The following is an 18,705-nucleotide window of genomic DNA, read 5'->3' on the forward strand; positions in this document are numbered from 1 at the left end:
TTGCCTTTCTTCCGGCTGCTCAGATCAAAACTTTCAAGCGTCTTTTCTTCCAAGCTTGGCTTCTCTGTTAGGAAGCCTCGCCAGCTCTATCTTCCAACCAGGGGCACTTCCAGCACCTCCACCACTGTTGCCAGGGGCCAAGCCACCATGCTGTTATCTGAGGGACTGCATGGCCCACCCAACTGGCCCCCCTGCTTCTGGGCTTCTTCTCCTGCAGGAACACAGTGAACCTGTAGCCTTGATTCCGCTTGATCAAAGCTCCGCGGCCTCCCATCCATTTGACTGGAAGTGTCTGCTCAGTGGCTGACAAGGCTCCGACCTTACCTCCTCCTCTCAGCCACAGGGCCACATCGCCTTCCCTTCCTGCTGTCTCCTGAATGTGTCAGGCCAGCTCTGACCCAGAACATCTGCAGCTCCCTCTGCCCTCTTCGGGGAGTGCTCTTCAGAAAAGTCTGCACGGCTTACTGCACGGCTTACTGCCCGCCTCCTTCCTGCCTTCCCCCAAGGGAGTCTTCCTCTCCAGGAGACTCTGAGCAATGCATTTAAAATTGTGGCACCCGTCTTGTCTACTCATCATCCACGACATATTCTCCCTGCAACACGTGTGCTCATCTAAGGATGTGCTAATGATTTATTCATGTAATTGTTTACTTGTACATTCATTTGTTATCTGTCTTCCATCACCAGAATACAAGTGTTATGAGGGCAGGACTTTTGTACTTGTTGTTCTCCAGAATCACTGCTTGGCTAGGATTGAGCACTTAGCTCAATAAGTGTTTGTTGAATGACTAAATAAAAGCAGCCCTGGTAGAGAGAATGTGGGTGAAGCCAATGTGACAAGCCTAATGTTCATTGTTTCAGGAGTTCTTTTGATGTGGAGAAATAGAGATATTTCTCATAATTTGAGGTTTTTTGGTCTATATGATTGTCTTTTCTGTAAAAATGGGAGTTGTCAGAATAAACAGAGAGGCAGGCTGATTTTCCCAGAGGGAGTAGGAACTCCTGTGGGTCATGGGAGATCCAGCAGAGGCAGCTGGGGGCGGGGCTGTGGCTGAGAGTCCAGAGGAGGCAGTGGGGCCCATCTCATGCCAGGTCTCTCACCTTCCAGGTGAAAGTCAATCATGGCTGGAAGCTTGCCCAGTGCCCTTTGTGTCTAGTTTTTTTCCATAAGTTACTGGGGTACGGGTGGCGTTTGGTTACATGAGTCAGTTCTTTAGTGGTGATTTGTGAGATGTTGGTGCACCCATCACCCAAGCAGTATACACTGCACCATATTTAAGCCTCCTGGCCTTGGTGTCTATTTTTATTGAAACAATTGGACTCCCGCTTTTGGCTTCTGGATGCACTGGTTACCATAAGAAGCTCTCTCTTGGACGTGCCTCTGACTTGTTAAATCAGTGGACTGCCGGATGTAGCGGGAGCTCTTTCAAGCTATCTGCATGTGAGGGCTGGCTTGGGATGAGATAATGACCACTCATAATGACCCCAGTCTGGGCCAATTATGGATTCGATCTTCCCCTTGATAAGCGGGGTTGTCAGTGTGTCACTGAGGCCAGCACATGCTCATCAGGGAAGCCTGGCCTTGGCTGAGAACTAGTGCGGGGGAAGGGAAGTGTTTAGGGCTTATGGCTTGAAAGGAGAAACAGAGCTAATATGTCAGTACAGGGCCTGTTGTCTGTCACTACGGCTCCATAGGCCGGGGAACCTGCAGAGGAGGCCGGGTCTCTCCCATCTCCTCCCATCTCCTCCCATCACTCTCCCTCACTCAGTTCTGGTCCCCTCACACTGACCTATTGCCAGTTTCTGGTGTTGAGCCGCCCTGGTCTCTATCCTGGAGGGCCTCAAGGTGTGACATCCCCAGCTAACGGGCTCTCCGCTGACCCTTGCCGGACCCCACCTGGCCCCACTGACCTGTCTCAGGTCTTGGCTTTAATTCCATGGCCCAACCTCTCTCAAGCAGCCTTCCCTTGCAATTCTGTCACCACACCTTGCTTATTTCTCTTGAAGCGCTAATTATGAGGCTTATGAAGATGTTGCGTGTCTGCCTGATTGCCCTGGGCGGTCTGCATCCAGATGGCCATGGCAGGGTTGGCCAGTTCTTCATTAGCTATGTGGCAACCACACAAGGCGGGGCCTGGGAGGCTTTCAACCAGTGCTGCTGGATGGAGGGTAAGCACAAGCTCAGAGGAGGCCAGTGCATGGTTTTGCCCAAGAATCTGAGAAGGGGAACACGTGGCGGAGAAGGGGAAGAGTCTAGATTCCCGCTGACATCTGTCTGGCTCTGGGAAGAGTCTAGATTCCCACCGTCTGTCTGGCTCTGGAAGCTGCACTCTTGGAGCGAAGCCCCAAAGCCTCCCGACCACTCAAGGGAGTGAGGGCTGGAGGGACTTTGGGGGCTGAACTCTCCAGGTTCTGACTGGCGGCTGCTCTGTGAGCGTACTGCATTTTGGAAAGCTCATCCCACTGGACGAGGCTGACGCCTGTTCTTTTCTGCAAGGCTGTTCTGCATCAAAAGAGAGTTAAAACCCATTGCTGGCACCTCTAAGTGTTAAATGCTATGCTAGACACTAGGGTGAGGGTGAAGATACAGAACCCGAGAGCTGCCCCACACCAAGACACAGACATAGGGTCCGCAAGGTAATACACTAAGGGCCGGGTGGTCTCACAACCCAGGGCAGCAGGTGCAGTGATGACAGGTGTATTGGAGTGCTTTGAGGGACAAAACTAACATAATAAATGTATATATCAAGGGGAGTTTATTAGGGAGACTGGACTCATACAATCACAAGGTGAAATCCCACAACAGGCCGTCTGCAAGTTCAGGGGAAAGAAGCCATTTCAAGTCCCAAAACCTCAAAACTAAGGAAGTCAACAGTGCAGCCTTCAGTCTGAGGCCAAAGGCCCGAGAGTCCCTGGCAAACTACTGGTGTAAGTCCAAGCGTTCAAAAGCTGAAGAACTTGGAGTCCAATGTTCGAGGGTAGGAAGCATCCAAGCATCCAGCATGGGAGAAAGATGGAGGCCAGGAGACTCAGCCAGTCTAGTCCTTCCACGTTCTTCTACCTGCTTTATCCTAGCTGCGCTGTCAGCCGATTAGATGGTACCCACCACATTGACGCTGGGTCTGCCTTTCCCAGTCCACTGACTCAAATGTTAAGCTCCTTTGGCAACACCCTCACAGACACACCCAGGAGCAGTACTTTGTATCCTTCAATCCCATCAAGTTGACACTCAGTATTAACCATCATCTCGGAATATGTGGAGGAGCCTGAGGTCCGAGCAGGGAAGGAAGTGCTCCTGGAACTGGCAACTTCAGCATCCTAAGTCTTAAAGGCAGTGAGGCTGCAAGGGAAGGAAGTGGCCTGTGGGGGTTAGCTCCTGCAGATTCAGGTAGTTTGTGTCCAGTCACCTAACTTCATGTCACATGAAGAGAAAACAAAGATTCTACCTGGCACACGAGGTCAGTTGGTGACTGTATTAGTCAGGGTTCTCTAGAGGGACAGATCTAATAGGATAGATGTATATAGGAAAGGGAGTTTATTAAGGAGAACTCACAACATCGCAAAGTTAAGTTCCACGATAGGCTGTCTGTAGGTTGAGGAGCAAAGAAGCCAATTGTGGCTTGTTCCAAGTCTCAAAACCTCAGAAGTAAGGAGCCAACAGTGCAGCCTTCAGTCTGTGGCCGAAAGCCTGACAGCCCCTGGGAAACCACTAGAGTAAGCCCAAGAGTCCAAACGCCAAAGAACTTGGAGTCTGATGTTTGGGTGCAGGAAGCATCCAGCTCGGGAGAAAGATGAAGGCTGGATGACTCAGCAAGTCAGTTTCTTCCACCTCCTTCTGCCTGCTTTATTCTAGCCACGCTGGCAGCTGATTGGGTGGTGCCCACCCACATTGAGGGTAGGTCTGCCTCTCCCTGTCCACTGACTCAAATGTTAATCTCCTTTGGCAACACCCTCCCAGACACACCCGGGAACAATACTTTGTATCCTTCAATCCAATCAAGTTGACAATTAAGCATCACAGTAGCCAAGAGTAGCATAGGGGACCTGACCCTCATGGTGCTTGCAGAGGGACATGTTGGATGCAACAAAGGAGATGTTGCATCCTCTCCCCTCCAGGAGTTGGCCCTTTGGTTCTGAGAAGTGAGTGGACACAGATGTGACATGGAAAGGTGCTATGGTGGCACAGTTTGGTGGTTGCAAGGGATGCTTCTGAGACAGCTGCCTACCTCTGACTCTCCCTTATACCCCGAGTCTCAGCTATCTCATCTGTGAAATGGGCATTTGCAGGTGCTGTTGTGAGCACTGAATGTGGTAGCAGATGGAACTTAGTAAGAACTTGATGAACTCAGGCCATCGCTACCAGAGTAGCAAATGGACAGAACCAGGGCAGTTGCCCTGAGGCCCAGCTGGGTGCTAAGGCAACAGGATGGACAGGGAGACAGCAAAGCTCTACGCCGTACTCAGAGAGAGCAATGCCTGCAGGGTCCATCAGAGAGGGCTTCCTGGGGAGGGTCCTGCAGTTAGCAGGGTTCCTGGGAGGAGCACGGGGCAGGGGTGGGGATCATATGATAGGAGGGTGAACATACCTAAAGGGCTGGGTTAGAGAGTCTGTGGCAATGGGTAAAGGAGCAGAAAGTGGAGATACCAGGGTCAGGCCAGCTCAGCGAGGGCCCTGGAGTTCAGAGACAGAGGTGGAAGGAGTGGAGCAGAGGACTGTCTGGATGGAAACAGGTTTGGAAATATTCTGGAAGCCTGGGGTGGAGATAAGAAATTTTAACCGGCTGAGCCCAGGAGCATCTCTGCAGTTGCTGACAATCAGCTCCTAGTCTCTCATCACAGCTCCATCTCAAGATCAGTGTGCCCTTTGAAAAGATGGCTGCCCATCACCAAGTCAGCAAAGCTGAGGGCCACCTCCCACATGTGCTCTTCACCCTCTTGGTGACGCTTCTGACTACTACCCTTTTCATTCACATTTATGCATTCCTCATTCAAGGGGACCCATGAGCCATGATGGTGCCCATCCCCTTGGTTTCAGATTTATTTTGTTGTTGATTTTGGCCTTTGTTATGCTCATGGAATTCTGCTATTGTAATCATTTCAGGTAAGACTGATATTTTGAGTTTTTCCATTTGTTTGTTTCAGTGGCTTTGCATTTTAAAATGTGGGCATGTTCCCCAGGTTGCCCAACATCAAATGTGAAACATCAAATGTGTTTTTTGGCCCCAGTAGGAGTCCCTGACCTTTCATTTGCATGCATCATAAATGTATGTATGCATCATAAATGCATGCATGCACACGTTATTTTGTGCACATATGATATCAAAACCCCCATCTTAGAGCCCCAGACATTTATTTAGACTCTATCAATAGCCATATGCTTCCCCCTCCCCTATCTGCTGTAAACCAGTCAAAGCCACAGAGAAAATTAATGCACAGACCTCTCTGCTCATGGTGCACAGACACACATCACCCTTCCTGTTGGTATCTAGGGTCACGGAGAAGTTGCAATTCATTAGTTATCAATATTGCGTTCAATTGACTCCTTTGGAAATATGACAGGCACCCTTCTTCCCCTCCAGCTGCAGCCAGGACTGGTGCTGATCCTGGGTCTGGAGCTGTCTGCTCCCCTTGGAAATCACAGTCTGTAATGACTGGTTAACATATTGACTGCCCCAAGAAGCCCTGAAGTCATCTCTTGCAAAAGGCCAGCCTGAAGCCGTGTATAATGACTGCTTCTCCAAGATAATTAGGTACTTTCCTTCAATTAAAATTGGAAAATGCACAGAGGAGAACATTTGTCACAGTTACCATCCAGTGAGATGCATCTTCAGAGCAATAATTACTCCCCAAAGGTGGGAGGGCTGATGTGGGGACTATTGACAATTCTGGTCTGATGTGGTTGTTTCTCTGAAAATTGAGAAGGAGCGCTCTTTCTCACCCTGGGTGAACTAATTTTGGCACCAAGAGGTCACAGGACCTTGGAGGGCCTTGGGGAGATGAGTGCAGCCTCCCTAGACACTAATCAACACCCCACACTCTCTGCACCACCAGAGCCAGGGTCTTTGACATCCGTATCTGATCAGCAGCTGACTCTTGCCTTCTGAACATGCCCGACAAACATCTCATTATTCAAACAGATGTTTCTATGTGTTTTGGATTGCTATTCCAGTGGGAATCTGGCTCTCTCATTTACAAAAGGAAAACTGTCCTTTAGTTTTTGCAAGATGTTAGGTTTCCCAAATACCCAGATTATTGTTGGAGAGGCTGATGGCTCAGAGAAGCGATTAGGAAGAAAAATGATCATTCTGCACTCACTAAGCATTTCCAGGATGGACCTCTGGTCCTATGTCTCTGATTCTTGAATACTCAGAATCTGGACGGCCCTATGCTGGCAGATTCTCTCCACACAGGAAGCTGGTTAGGGACCCTGCCGTTCCGAGCCTGCAGGGTGCAAGACCTAATGTCTATCCTATCGTTGCCAAACATACTTTATTCATTCCCACAACACTCAATATTTTTCCCTCTGATTGTATAACTAGTTGATGCTCATTAGTTTAAAAATTGCACAACATATAAAAACAAAGCAAAAACCTCCTGAGTCCCCAATACCCTAATATAACCCCCTGCCAAACTTTTTGGTGACTGTATTTTTTTCATGCAAATCTTTCAACATATCACACACACATATTATTTCTATGTATTAATTAATACTTTCCTCCATCTTTTTTTGAGTGTGAAACAGCATATTTCATTTAGGAATCCATCCAAGTCAATCAAGTATAGATAAAATGTTCAAAATATTGTTGCATACTAATTTTTCTGTGAATATTTTATAGTTTAGTGACTTTTGGCCCTTTGATGGACATTCACTTCATCTCCAGTTTTGTTTTTTTTTTGGCCAGGTAACAATGCCATAATATATTTTTGTGTATATGTATCCTCATGTACCAGTTCGTTCTTCAAATACCCAAAGACTACAGGCTCCTATGCACTGATAAGAAAGGCTGACATTTCTTTGCAGCTTATTTCATGATGGATACACCACCAGAGAAAGAAGGCTATTTGCAATTCCATTGTCATCTTGTCCTGCAAGGAATTTTGCCCCGATTGCACCAGGGAGCTTTTCTGGTTCTCAGAGCTCAGTGGGTTCTTGCAGACACTCAAGATCCTGGATCATTCTGGTGGATGTTTGAGGCTTTCAGCTGCCATCTCGTTTACTCTGTGTGTCCCTCTCAATATCAACCATCCCACTAGCTGTTTGCGGGGGAACCCCAGGAATGAGTAGCAGATGGATCCATTGGAGAACAGGCCATAGGAGCCCTCCAGATCCCTCCTGGATGCTGGTCCTCAATTTACTTCTGATAGTAGTTCTCTCCTGGACCATGCCTCTCAGATGGCTAGACCTCTATGGGAAACACATGCCAGGCTAAGGAGAGGAGTATTCCTGTTTTCAGGCATTCACATAGTCAGTGGGCGGAATGGGGGTAGAAATTGTGTGCCCTTGTTTCAGATGGTAGAACTAAGAGTTCCAGAGGAGATTGTGGAAAGTAGTTTTCAATTGGTTAGAATGGAAACTTGCCTGTCTCCACTGTCGCAGAAAGAATTCTAAGTAGAGGATTCTGATTTTAGAGCAAAGGCAGGAAGGCTAAATTCTCTGGGGTTTGTGGGGAGGTGAAATTTAGGTGCGATTGTAACAGCCAGAACAGGTCTTAGGTCCAGCAGAATTAAATCCATAGATATGATCTATGTAGCAACAGTCAGGACTGCAAGAACTAGATTTTAAATGGGGATCTGTTTAGACTCTAGACAGCTTGATAGGCAGGAAGTCAGGTTCTGAGCCAGAGTCCTGGGAAATTCTAAGAGTATCTTATGTCTCAGCAAATCCAGGCATCCCCATGACTTCCACATATTTCGGATTCCAGGACTCTCATCTTTGCATCCTTATGGTAGATTATTTCTCCCCTGTGGTCCCAATAATCCTCAAATCTGGGAGGATTGCTTTAAAGGGGTCACAGGAGAGGACAGCCCAGGCTTTGACAAGCACATTCATTCACATAAGGGCAATGGACAACTTCAAGTTTGGGCAGAAAATGCTGAAAATGACAAAGTTTTGTCAGGAATGCTGTTTTTGACTTTAAGATGCCTGAAAGGCATTTTAACACTAAACTCCCATGTAGCTTTCCCGTGGATGATATATAACTCCATTTACAGCTGTAATCTGGGTAACAAAATGAATAGTCCATCATTATACTATGAATAGTAAATTAACCCAGATAAAAGTGTTCTACATCCAATCAAAACCATTAAGTAACTAGGAGACTAAGATTGGTGAGGACATTTTGGAGGCAATTATAACTAATGAATACATTAACTTCAAGAAGGAGGATGGTTTCAGTGGCTTTCTGGTCTCTCCAAATAAAATTAGGGTAGGTGGGAACAAAGCTGAAATAATTTCGTGAAAAGGACAGATTTATTGATCTACACAGAGACATTAGAAGGGGAAATGGTTTCTTAGGAGAGAGACTTGGGCATATTAGACTTCAGAATAATCATTAAAAAGAATGAAAGACATTTTCCCTTTTTACCACATTTACAACCCTTACAACCCGTCTAGCTTAGACCAAAAGAGCTCACACTTTGTCCCCTATTCAGGGATTTTGGTGTGGAAATTTTTCACTTTCTTTTAAGATATATTATTTATTGTGTTTTAAAAGTGAAATTGATGCATACTAATTGTGGGCCGTATGGAAAACACAAAAAATGCAAAAATAAAAACAATCTGTAGTCTTATCACCCAGAGATGACCATTATTAACATTTTGGGGTAACCAGTCTTTTATTTTTCTATATTCGTATATATTTGGGGATAGTTATAGATGATTCTCTGTACTCAAGAATAATGGCTTTAATATTTTTATAAAAATGATAACTCATCCTATAAAATTCAAGTCATACAGAAAAATTCAAAGGAAGATACTAAAAATCATCATCTGAACTCTCACCCACAGTAGTTAATCATGACCACTTCCAGCATCTCTCTCTAGCATATGTGCAGATAAGGGAGAAAGAGATCAATTACCTTCTACAGAAAAGCGATGATTCTGTGCATGTTTTTTTTTTTTTTTGAGACGGAGTCTTGCTCTCTCACCCAGGCTGGAGTGCAATGGTACAATCTCGGCTCACTGCAACCTCCGCCTCCCGGGTTCAAACTATTCTCCTGCCTCAGCCTCCCAGTAATCTGGGATTATAGGAATGTGCCACCACACCCGGCTAATTTTGTATTTTTAGTGGAGAGAGGGTTTTACTGTGTTGGCCAGGCTAGTCTCGAACTCCTGACCTCAGATGATCCGCCTGCCTCGGCCTCCCAAAGTGCTGGGATTACAGGCGTGAGTCACCACACCCAGCCATGCTATTTTAGTGAAAAAAAATATTTTGCTGTTTAATTTAAAACAGGGAAATCAGCAAAAATAAAATAGGGGCTGCTGTATTACCTGCAACTGTCTCCAGAGGCCATGTTGGTCTTGGAGGTCTTGGCTGTTCTTAAACTTTGTTTTCACTTCTTTGCCTTGAGACATCCCTGAGTTTTTGTCATTCAAGACAGCAATGAACCTCTTAGTAAGGCTCTTAAGTCACAGCTGGCTGCTCTCATAGCACTGACTTCCTTTTCCACACTAGGAGCCAATTTCTTTAGCCTGGAGGCTCAAGCCCCAGCACCACAGAGGCCAAAAAGGGGGCCTCGGTGATCTTCCACCATCTTCTACCGGGCACCAAGTTGCTAGAGGGGCATTCCTAGCTTCCTGCTACTGACTCACACCTGCAGATTCAGAGGAGAGATGTCCAAACACAAACAGAACAAACAACACTTCAAGAGCTAAGTTGTAATGCAAATGAATTAAATGGGGCATGTATACTGAAAGCAAACAAGCAAATAAACTTGAGCATGAAAATTACATTCAAAATGATGGTCAAAACTCCCCAGCCTGCTGGTGTCATGCAGGAGTTGTGGTCCAGTGTGGGCATATCCTCAAATTTTTCAAAAGGAGCCAGAGATCTAAAGGATTTAAAGGTTTTGTTTTGTTTTTGTTGTTTCTTTGAGATAGAGTCTCACTCTGTCACCCAAGCTAGAGTACAGTGGCGTGATCTCAGCTCACTGCAACCTCGGCCTCCCAGGTTCAAGTGATTCAGTGATTCTCCTGCGTCAGCCTCCTGAGTAGCTGGGGTTACAGGCACAGCCCACCATGCCCAGCTCATTTTAGTATTTTTAGTAGAGATGGGGTTTCACTATGTTGGCCAGACTGGTCTCGAATTCCTGACCTCAAGTGATCCGCCCACCCCAGCCTCCCAAAGTTCTGGGATTACAGGCGAGAGCCACGGTGCCCAGCCTAAATTTTTAAGTGAAATCTCCTTATTTATGTAAGTTGACAGTCAACTAAATAACTAAAACACTATAAAACAAAGCCCATTGTTAATCAGTCCAATTTCTTCCTTTGCTATAAACACAATTTAATAAAGTACAGAGACCAGTTAAATGTAACTATCAAATGATCAATGAATACTTTTTGTGTAAGTATGTCTCATGCAATAGTTGGTACATCCTTATACAAAAAATACTTATTGCTTATCTGGAATTTAAATGTCACCAGGCATCTTGAATCTTTCCTGGCTGGCCTGGGTGAAGAGGCCCTCCAATTTGTCCCCGCTGCTCTCAGGAAATCTAGGGGCTTGGGGGAGGTATGTTACCATCCACTGTCTGCCTGTTCCTGTCCAGTTTTCAAATTATTCAGCAGATGTCTTGTTGGTGTTTTGTCCATTTCCTTTTTCATTGATGATGTAGCTTTTTTTCCCCCTTGCTATTGTTTCTTATTTTGTTTTTGTTCTCTGTAGGTTTCAAGAAAATAGGGGGATAAAAATGCATTTTTTAACCATCTTGAGGGATAGTCTGATAATCTGCTTTTTAATTTAACTTTGTATAATTTTTTTACCCTTAAATATTTTTAAAACATATTTTTCTTGGCTGCCTATAGGCCCTTTTGTGAATTTACCAAAATTATCTTAGCTGAAACTTAATTATATTTCATGCACAGAAATCCTATGTGCAAATATTTGAGCTAAAAAAAAATTTAATTGAAGTAATAATTCATTATTCTCTTTGGTCAGTGCCTGGGCCAGGAGAAAAGGGAAAGAACCAACCACAGAAGGGTTATCTCTGACTGTGCTTAGGAAACTCCAAAGAATTTCCCAGGGCTTTAAGGCAGTTTACCCCAAAACCCTGGTCCTTGGCTTTCAGGCAGCTCACCCTGAAACCCTGGTCCTTGGCTTTTCAGGATGCCAGTGGGCTCCATTATGTTTACCTTATACACACTGGTAACAGATTTATCTTTCTCTTCCACATCATCTGGGAATCTCTTCCTATTAGTTGGCTTCTAATGAGCTTTGTAATTATTCATTTTATCTCAAGGTAAACACCATTAACCAGGTTTGGTGTGATTAAGAAAAGTGCTTCTTCAAGCACTTATTTTTTCTGGTGAGGATGATTCTCATGTAATTAAACCACATTGTGAAGAAACAACTTGATACATCGGCTTATCTTGGTTTTGACAAGATGATTAAAAGTACTAGGCTTTCCATCACAATTTGCTGCAAAGAATTTTGACATTCCACTTGATACCCTTTAGAATCTAAAGTTATGTCAGACAGACAAAAGTAACTTTACGAAAAGTGAAGGCAGGTACTCCTGTGTCCTGTCTGAACAGTCCATTTAGGGAGTAGCTTGCAGTGACCTGGGCTTGTTCAGATTATAAGGTCGCCATTGAGACCACATCCCACTTCCCAAGATCACCAAATTCCATAAAGAAGTCAAGCAGCATTGGTGCATTTTAATGGAATGAAACACTCTGGTGACTTCATTCCAGGTTCTGTGTCATGTAACACAGATTTGGTGAAACAAGTGTAGCATACTTTGTCACATTTGTTTGCATTTTCATTGCTGCTCTTTTAAATTTTGTGGGTGGCTTCAGTTGCCATTTTTCTGAATTTATGAACCCAGTTATGTAGGAAACATGAGGCAATTTGTTCAGCATTTTGGGCATAGTTAAGCAAGTTTTTGTCTTTAGAGAGGGTCAAATTGGCCTTTTAGCCTTTATTTAGCATGAAAGACATCCACTGGACAGAGCTCTTGCACCTGGCCACTCAGGGCTTGCTGACCAAATTATAGGGATCATCTTTGTTTCAGCAGTCAGTCCGTAGTCCAGTGAGTTCTGGCTAGGATATTTAAAAAGAAACAGGAAGGAAAGGAAAGGAGAGGAGAGGGGAGGGGAGGGAAGAAGGAAGAAGGAAGAAACAGAAGGAAGAAAGGAAGGACAGAGGGAGGGATGGAGGAAAGAAGAAAAGAAAGGAGAGACAAAAGGAGGGAGGGAGAGAATAGGAAAAAAAATCAGTTTTATGATATTTACCATGTATAGAAAGATGACCGAGATGTTATTCAGGAGGTGGTTAAGGGTGTGGCAGATACTCAGAACATCATTTAAACTTTAATGTTTCATTCCCAAGAGAAATCACATATGTAGTAGTTCTAAAACACTAATCTATCCAATTACGATTTGTACCTAAGATACCTCTCAATATCTGAAGACATCAAGACAAAAAGACAGCTACATTTCTAGTGCCTCATGGGGGGAAATTCAAGATAAAGAAGAAGAAAAAAGTAAAACAAGCGTAGTCTCTTCTCTCCTGTGCATTACAAGCCCATATGGCCCCCAAAAAATGTCACCCTAGAGTCTTTCTTGCTGGCTGGAGCACAGCTTGATTTTCAGAGATGATTGAGTTGGCATGGCTGTTGCCAAAAGCTTGTTTTGACTTGTAAACAGTACAAGTTTGGGATAAAACTCAGTGATAGAGGAGAAAAAGAGAATGCTAAGTTATCATTTTTACAATTGCATTTTAGAACCTGTAGCTGTGATTGGTGGCAGTGTTTTTTCTTTTAATTATTTTGCCAGTGTGTTTTCTATTATTTTTGCCAACCTCTTGTTTCCAAACCACTTGCCCAGTATGCTGTCTCTATTCAAGTAATTGCAGGATTCACTGTTGGAAAATGGAAGATTGTTTCAGCTCCCACAGATACGTATCCCATGAGATTTAAGATTGTCTTTCCTTTGCTTATTCTTTCCTTTCTTGAGTCAAATAATGCAACATTCTCAGCAATAGCAGACAACAGTACAAAATGAAAAAAACATATGAAATATGTTTATTTTATATAAATTAATATTTATATCTCATTCCACTTACAAAATAATTTTCTTTAGTCTCACAACATTTTCTCTTTCCTCAAAGTACTTCCTTCTACTTTAGCTACTAAGTCACTTAGGTCTAAATCAACACAGGTTACACCTGCTTGAAATCTCTGGTGGGGTTGAAATTGCCAGATAATTAGAAGACCAGATCAGGAACCAAGTGCAACCTGGTCAACATTGAGAAAATGTACCAAATCTTTATTAAGTTGAGAAGGGGGAACACAGCCATTTGTTTTTCCGGATGACATCACTTTTTATTACCAAGAGTATGTTACTTGGATTGTTTTCTAAAAGTGTTACCATCGACCACTTTGCAGTGCCATTTATGCTGGCAACTCTCAAATTTTTCTTTAGCATTTCTAAGATTGATTCCCCCATCTTCTATTAAAAACAAACATCTATTGAAAAATGTCCTATAGAAATGTAGGAAATTGATTCCAGCTCTTGAACTGGGCTGACTGTACTTCGATCCGTGTGATAGGAATGCTCCAGGGACATTTATAAACTGTTGAATTTCGCGCACAGAAAAATTGCATACAGCGTGTTCTTCCTAGTTGTAGCAGTAACAGCCTTCCGAGTCCCCCATTCCTATATCTCTTTTCTTGACCCATCCTTGTTTTATCTCCCTGCCTCCTGTATCAAATTACCTTGGAGCCTTTGAAGTCACAGAAAATCAAAAGTTAGGAAGAGATGCATACACACCTTCGGATATTGCTCAGTGACTTAGGCATAAGCCCCCTAATGCCCATTTTATGAGTGGCTTAAACCATGTTCAAACATAGGTCAGAAAATTATTGAGGCTTTATTTACTCTCTCTCTTTTCAAGGCTGCTGGCTGACATACACCCCCTTCTGCTGAAAGGTGATAAAGAAATATGCCCAGAGCATAGTAGGCCCTCATTGCATCCTCATTGACTTGATGTCAGAGAAAAAAAAATAAGCATTTTCAAAATTCGCTGTTGAAAATTTGAGACCTAAAAATGTGTATACAGATCGAGTTGTTGTTTTACAGAGCAATGGTGAGGGGAGGGCAGAATGCTGTAAGCATCGAACCACATGCGGTCAATTCATCTATAATGATGGGTAACACTTTTTATGGACTTCCTTCTGCCTCCACAGGCACTGCTTCATGTGATATGCACAAAACTCTGTGAGTTGTTCACTTTCCCTTCCCCTCGTTCATTCATTCATCCAACAAATATTTACTGAGCATCTGCTATGTGCCCACGCATGGGAACAGCACATTGATGGAGACGAACTGACCCACGGCCACAAGGAGTATTATCTTGGCTCAAAGTGCTGCAGGCTGCGACCTTAGGCCTCTTCCAGCTCCCTGTTGGTGGTTATATGATCTGCAAGCTAAGAATGGTTTTTACATTTTTTGATGGTTGAAGAAAGATCAAAGAAGAACCCTATTTGGTGATATGTGAAAAATACATGAAATTCAAATTTTGGTGTCCATAAGTAAAGGATTTATTGGTGTCCTAGCCCCATCCATTTGTTTACGTATTGTGTATGGCTGTTTTGTGATACAAGGACAGTCTAAGTGTGTGACAGAGATTTTATGGCCCTGACCCTGTACAGAAAAAAGTTCCCGACACCAGTCTTAGGGATGAAAAAACCAAGGTGAACTAGCTTTCCTTAGGTGCTCTCTGACTCCAAAACCATTGTCTATGTAACACACCACACCATCACCCTTGCTCTCACTGTGAAACCTGACTGTTCACAGGGATTTTTACTTAACCAGGTTAAACAGAAAATTAAACCGGTTTTTATGGACATTGCCAGTCTACATGGGGAAGCACCTTTTCAGATTACATGGCTCTTTGACATTAAAACTATGATAATTCTTTGGAAATTTTCAATGGCCAGTGGCATAGAATGGATGGTAATGCACCAAGGTGATGGGGATGGGGATGGGGATGGGATGAGGTTATGGGGATGGGGATGGGATGAGGTGTTATGGGGATGGGGATGGGATGAGGTGATGGGGATGGGATGAGGTGATGGGGTTGGGGATGGGATGAGGTGATGGGGTTGGGGATGGGATGAGGTGATGGAGATGGGGATGGGATGAGGTGTTATGGGGATGGGGGTGGGATGAGGTGATGGGGATGGGGATGGGATGAGGTTATGGGGTTGGGGATGGGATGAGGTTATGGGGATGGGATGAGATTATGGAAATGGAAATAGAATGAGGTTATGGGGTTGGGGATTCACTGAGGTTATGGGAATGGGGATGGGATGAGGTTATGGGGATGGGATGAGGTTATGGGGATGGGATGAGATAATGGAAATGGAAATAGAATGAGGTTATGGGGATGGGGATTCACTGAGGTTATGGGAATGGGAATGGGATGAGGTTATGGGAATGGGGATGGGATGAGATTATGGGGATGGGGATTCACTGAAGTTATGGGAATGGGAATGGGGATCGGATGAGGTTATGGGGACGGGGATTCACTGAAGTTATGGGAATGGGGATGGGATGAGGTGATGGGGATGGGATGAGATTACGGGGATGGGATGAGGTTATGGAAATGGAAATAGAATGAGGTTATGGGGATGGGCATGTCCTGAGGTTATGGGGGATGAGTTGAGGTTATGGGGATGGGGATGAGATAAGGTTATGGTGATGGGGAAGTGCTGAGGCTATGGGAATGGAGATGTGCTGAGGTTATGCGGATGGGGACAGGTTGAGGTTATAGGGATTAGTATGTGCTGAGGTTATGAGGATGGTGATCAACTGAGGTTTTAGGAATGGGGATGGGATGAGGTTATGAGGACGGGGATGCACTGAGGTTATGGTGACAGGGATGCATTGAGGTTATAGGGATGGAGATGTGCTGAGGTTATAAGAATGGGGATGGGATGAGGTTATGGGGATGTGTTAGGTTATGGGAATGTGGAAGTGCTGAGGTTATGGGGATGGGGATGGGATGAGGGTATAGGGATGGTGATGCCCTGAGGTTACAGGGATGAGGATGGGATGAGGTTATGGGGACAGGGATGGGATGAGGGTATGGGGATAAAGATGGGATGAGGTTATGGGTACAGGGATGGGATGAGGGTATAGGGATGAAGATAGGATGAGGTTATGGGGATGGGAATGTGCTGAGGTTATGGGGACGGGGATGTGCTGAGGTTATGGGGACAGGGATAGGATGAGGGTATGGGGATGGTCATGTGCTGAGGTTATGGGAATAAGGATGGCATAATGTTATGGGGACAGGGATAGGATAAGGTTATGGGGATGGGGATGTGCTGAGGTTATGGGGATGGGTATAGGATGAGGTTATGGGGACAGGGATAGGGTGAGGTTGTGGGGATGGGGACATGCTGAGGTTATGGGGATGGGGATGTGCTGAGGTTATGGGAATGAGGATGGGATAATGTTATGGGGAAAGGGATAGGATGAGGTTATGGGGATGGGGATGTGCTGAGGTTATGGGGATGGGGATAGGATGAGGTTATGGGGACAGGGATAGGGTGAGGTTGTGGGGATGGGGACAGGCTGAGGTTATGGGGATGGGGATGTGCTGAGGTTATGGGGATGGGGATGGGGATAGGATGAGGTTATGGGGATAGGGATGTGCTGAGGTTATGGGGATGGGGATGGGGATGGGATGATGTTATGGGGATGGGGATAGGATGAGGTTATGGGGATGGGGATGTGCTGAGGTTGTGGGGATGCTGATGAGGAACAAGATCTCAACTATTTCATAACTACAGGAGATGAATCCCCAGAAACTGAATTGCCCTACACTACATGCCACCACTCCTAATTGTTTTCCTTCTAAGCAATATATTTTACCTTATAATAAAGATCACCATGATTGTCATATTTATTTTTTTCTATTTATTTTCTGCCTGTTTCCTTAGATTTCAAACAAAAGATATTTTGTTCTTAAGTTGTTAAAATACAGCATTGTTTAAATCTCCAAATCCCAGTATTCCAAATATTTATTGTTAACCATAATTGAGCAATTTCTGATAATATTTTCACTGGTATAAAGTAATCTTTTTGCAACTCACATCATAGAGATTCTTAATAGATATTCTATCCTTGGACAAACACTGTGATATTATCCTCAGGATGAACTTGGTATTCACACTCCTTTTCTTGTCCTTGCTAACACTGAGCTGATCTAGGAGACCCATTGGTTGGGTGTGATGAGGATTTCAATTCTTCCTTGGATAATGCTAAATAAAAGATACTTATAGAGACTTCACCTAAAATATGGAAATAGTTTCTTATTTTGCTCTTCCTAACAAAACCCCTTTTATTTAGGCTCAAATTAAATTTTGTCTTGCTAAGACCTAATACAATCTCATTAGTGTCCTTTCTAATTATTTTCTGTTTATCAGAATTACTGAATCATGACATTGAGTCTTAATCGTTTTGATTTCTGCTACAGATTAATCCCACCTCAAACTCATCTGCATGTCCTCACATTTGTCTACCTCTCTGGGGAGTTGTGTGCTTAAGTCATTAACTCCAATTAGAGTGGAGAATCCATGGCCACCTGAGCCCAGGACTCTGGGCCTTGGAGGCATCTTCAGAAGCTGTTGATTTCATTTCCTTTGGGGACCTGCACAAGGAGGGTACTGTTCCTGATGTCAGATCATAATTGTTACCCTGAGGCCCTGGCAACAGAAGGCCCGAGTTAAAATCCATGCTTTCCCTTTGACTCTATTGGTAACTTGGAGCAAGTTCTTCACCTTTTTAAAGCTTCAGTTGCCTCATCTGTTAACCAAGATGCCCACAGTCCCCACCTCCTAGGTTGGTCCTACCCTTAAATGCACATGAATGTAAGAGTAATGGTACCGGCCAAGGGAAGCCCTTGGATGTTGTTATCGTGGGCAATATTATTTTTATTGTCATTCTCATGAATGTAAAGTGACAAGCTCATCCTTACATTTCAGGTCTCTACGTTTTGTCATTCCTCCACCTTAGCCCTATCTTTCAATTTCTTTAACCAATTATGTTTTGCCCTTGGAACCCTCTGGAGGCTGTTCTTTATTCTTAGGCTGTTCTTCTCTGTCCTTTCTGCTTCAATAACTCTCTCTGTTCCAAAACCATGTGGAATGCAGGCACTCATCAAAACTTCCCAGGGAGGCTTTTCTTTCTTTCCCTTTTATCCAGGCAGAGGCAGACGATGAAGGGTATCACCTCTCAAGACTCAGGCTTCTGCAGCTGCTGCTGGGAATCCCATTGCCAGTCTAATGGTCCTGCCTTCATAGGAAAATGTCTTTTTAATTCTTAGGTCATTTTTAACATGTTTAGGGATTGACTTTCTTTTTAAAAGGTATCCGGTCGGATGCCCATGTCGTCTATGTTAATTATGGCTTCCCACCCTTTATCTCTGGTCCATCTTTCTGGAATTCCTATTCAATGTATGTTGGGCCTATTCTATT

This window comes from Pongo pygmaeus, chromosome 21, assembly GCF_028885625.2.
Source record: "Pongo pygmaeus isolate AG05252 chromosome 21, NHGRI_mPonPyg2-v2.0_pri, whole genome shotgun sequence".
Taxonomy (NCBI): domain Eukaryota; kingdom Metazoa; phylum Chordata; class Mammalia; order Primates; family Hominidae; genus Pongo; species Pongo pygmaeus.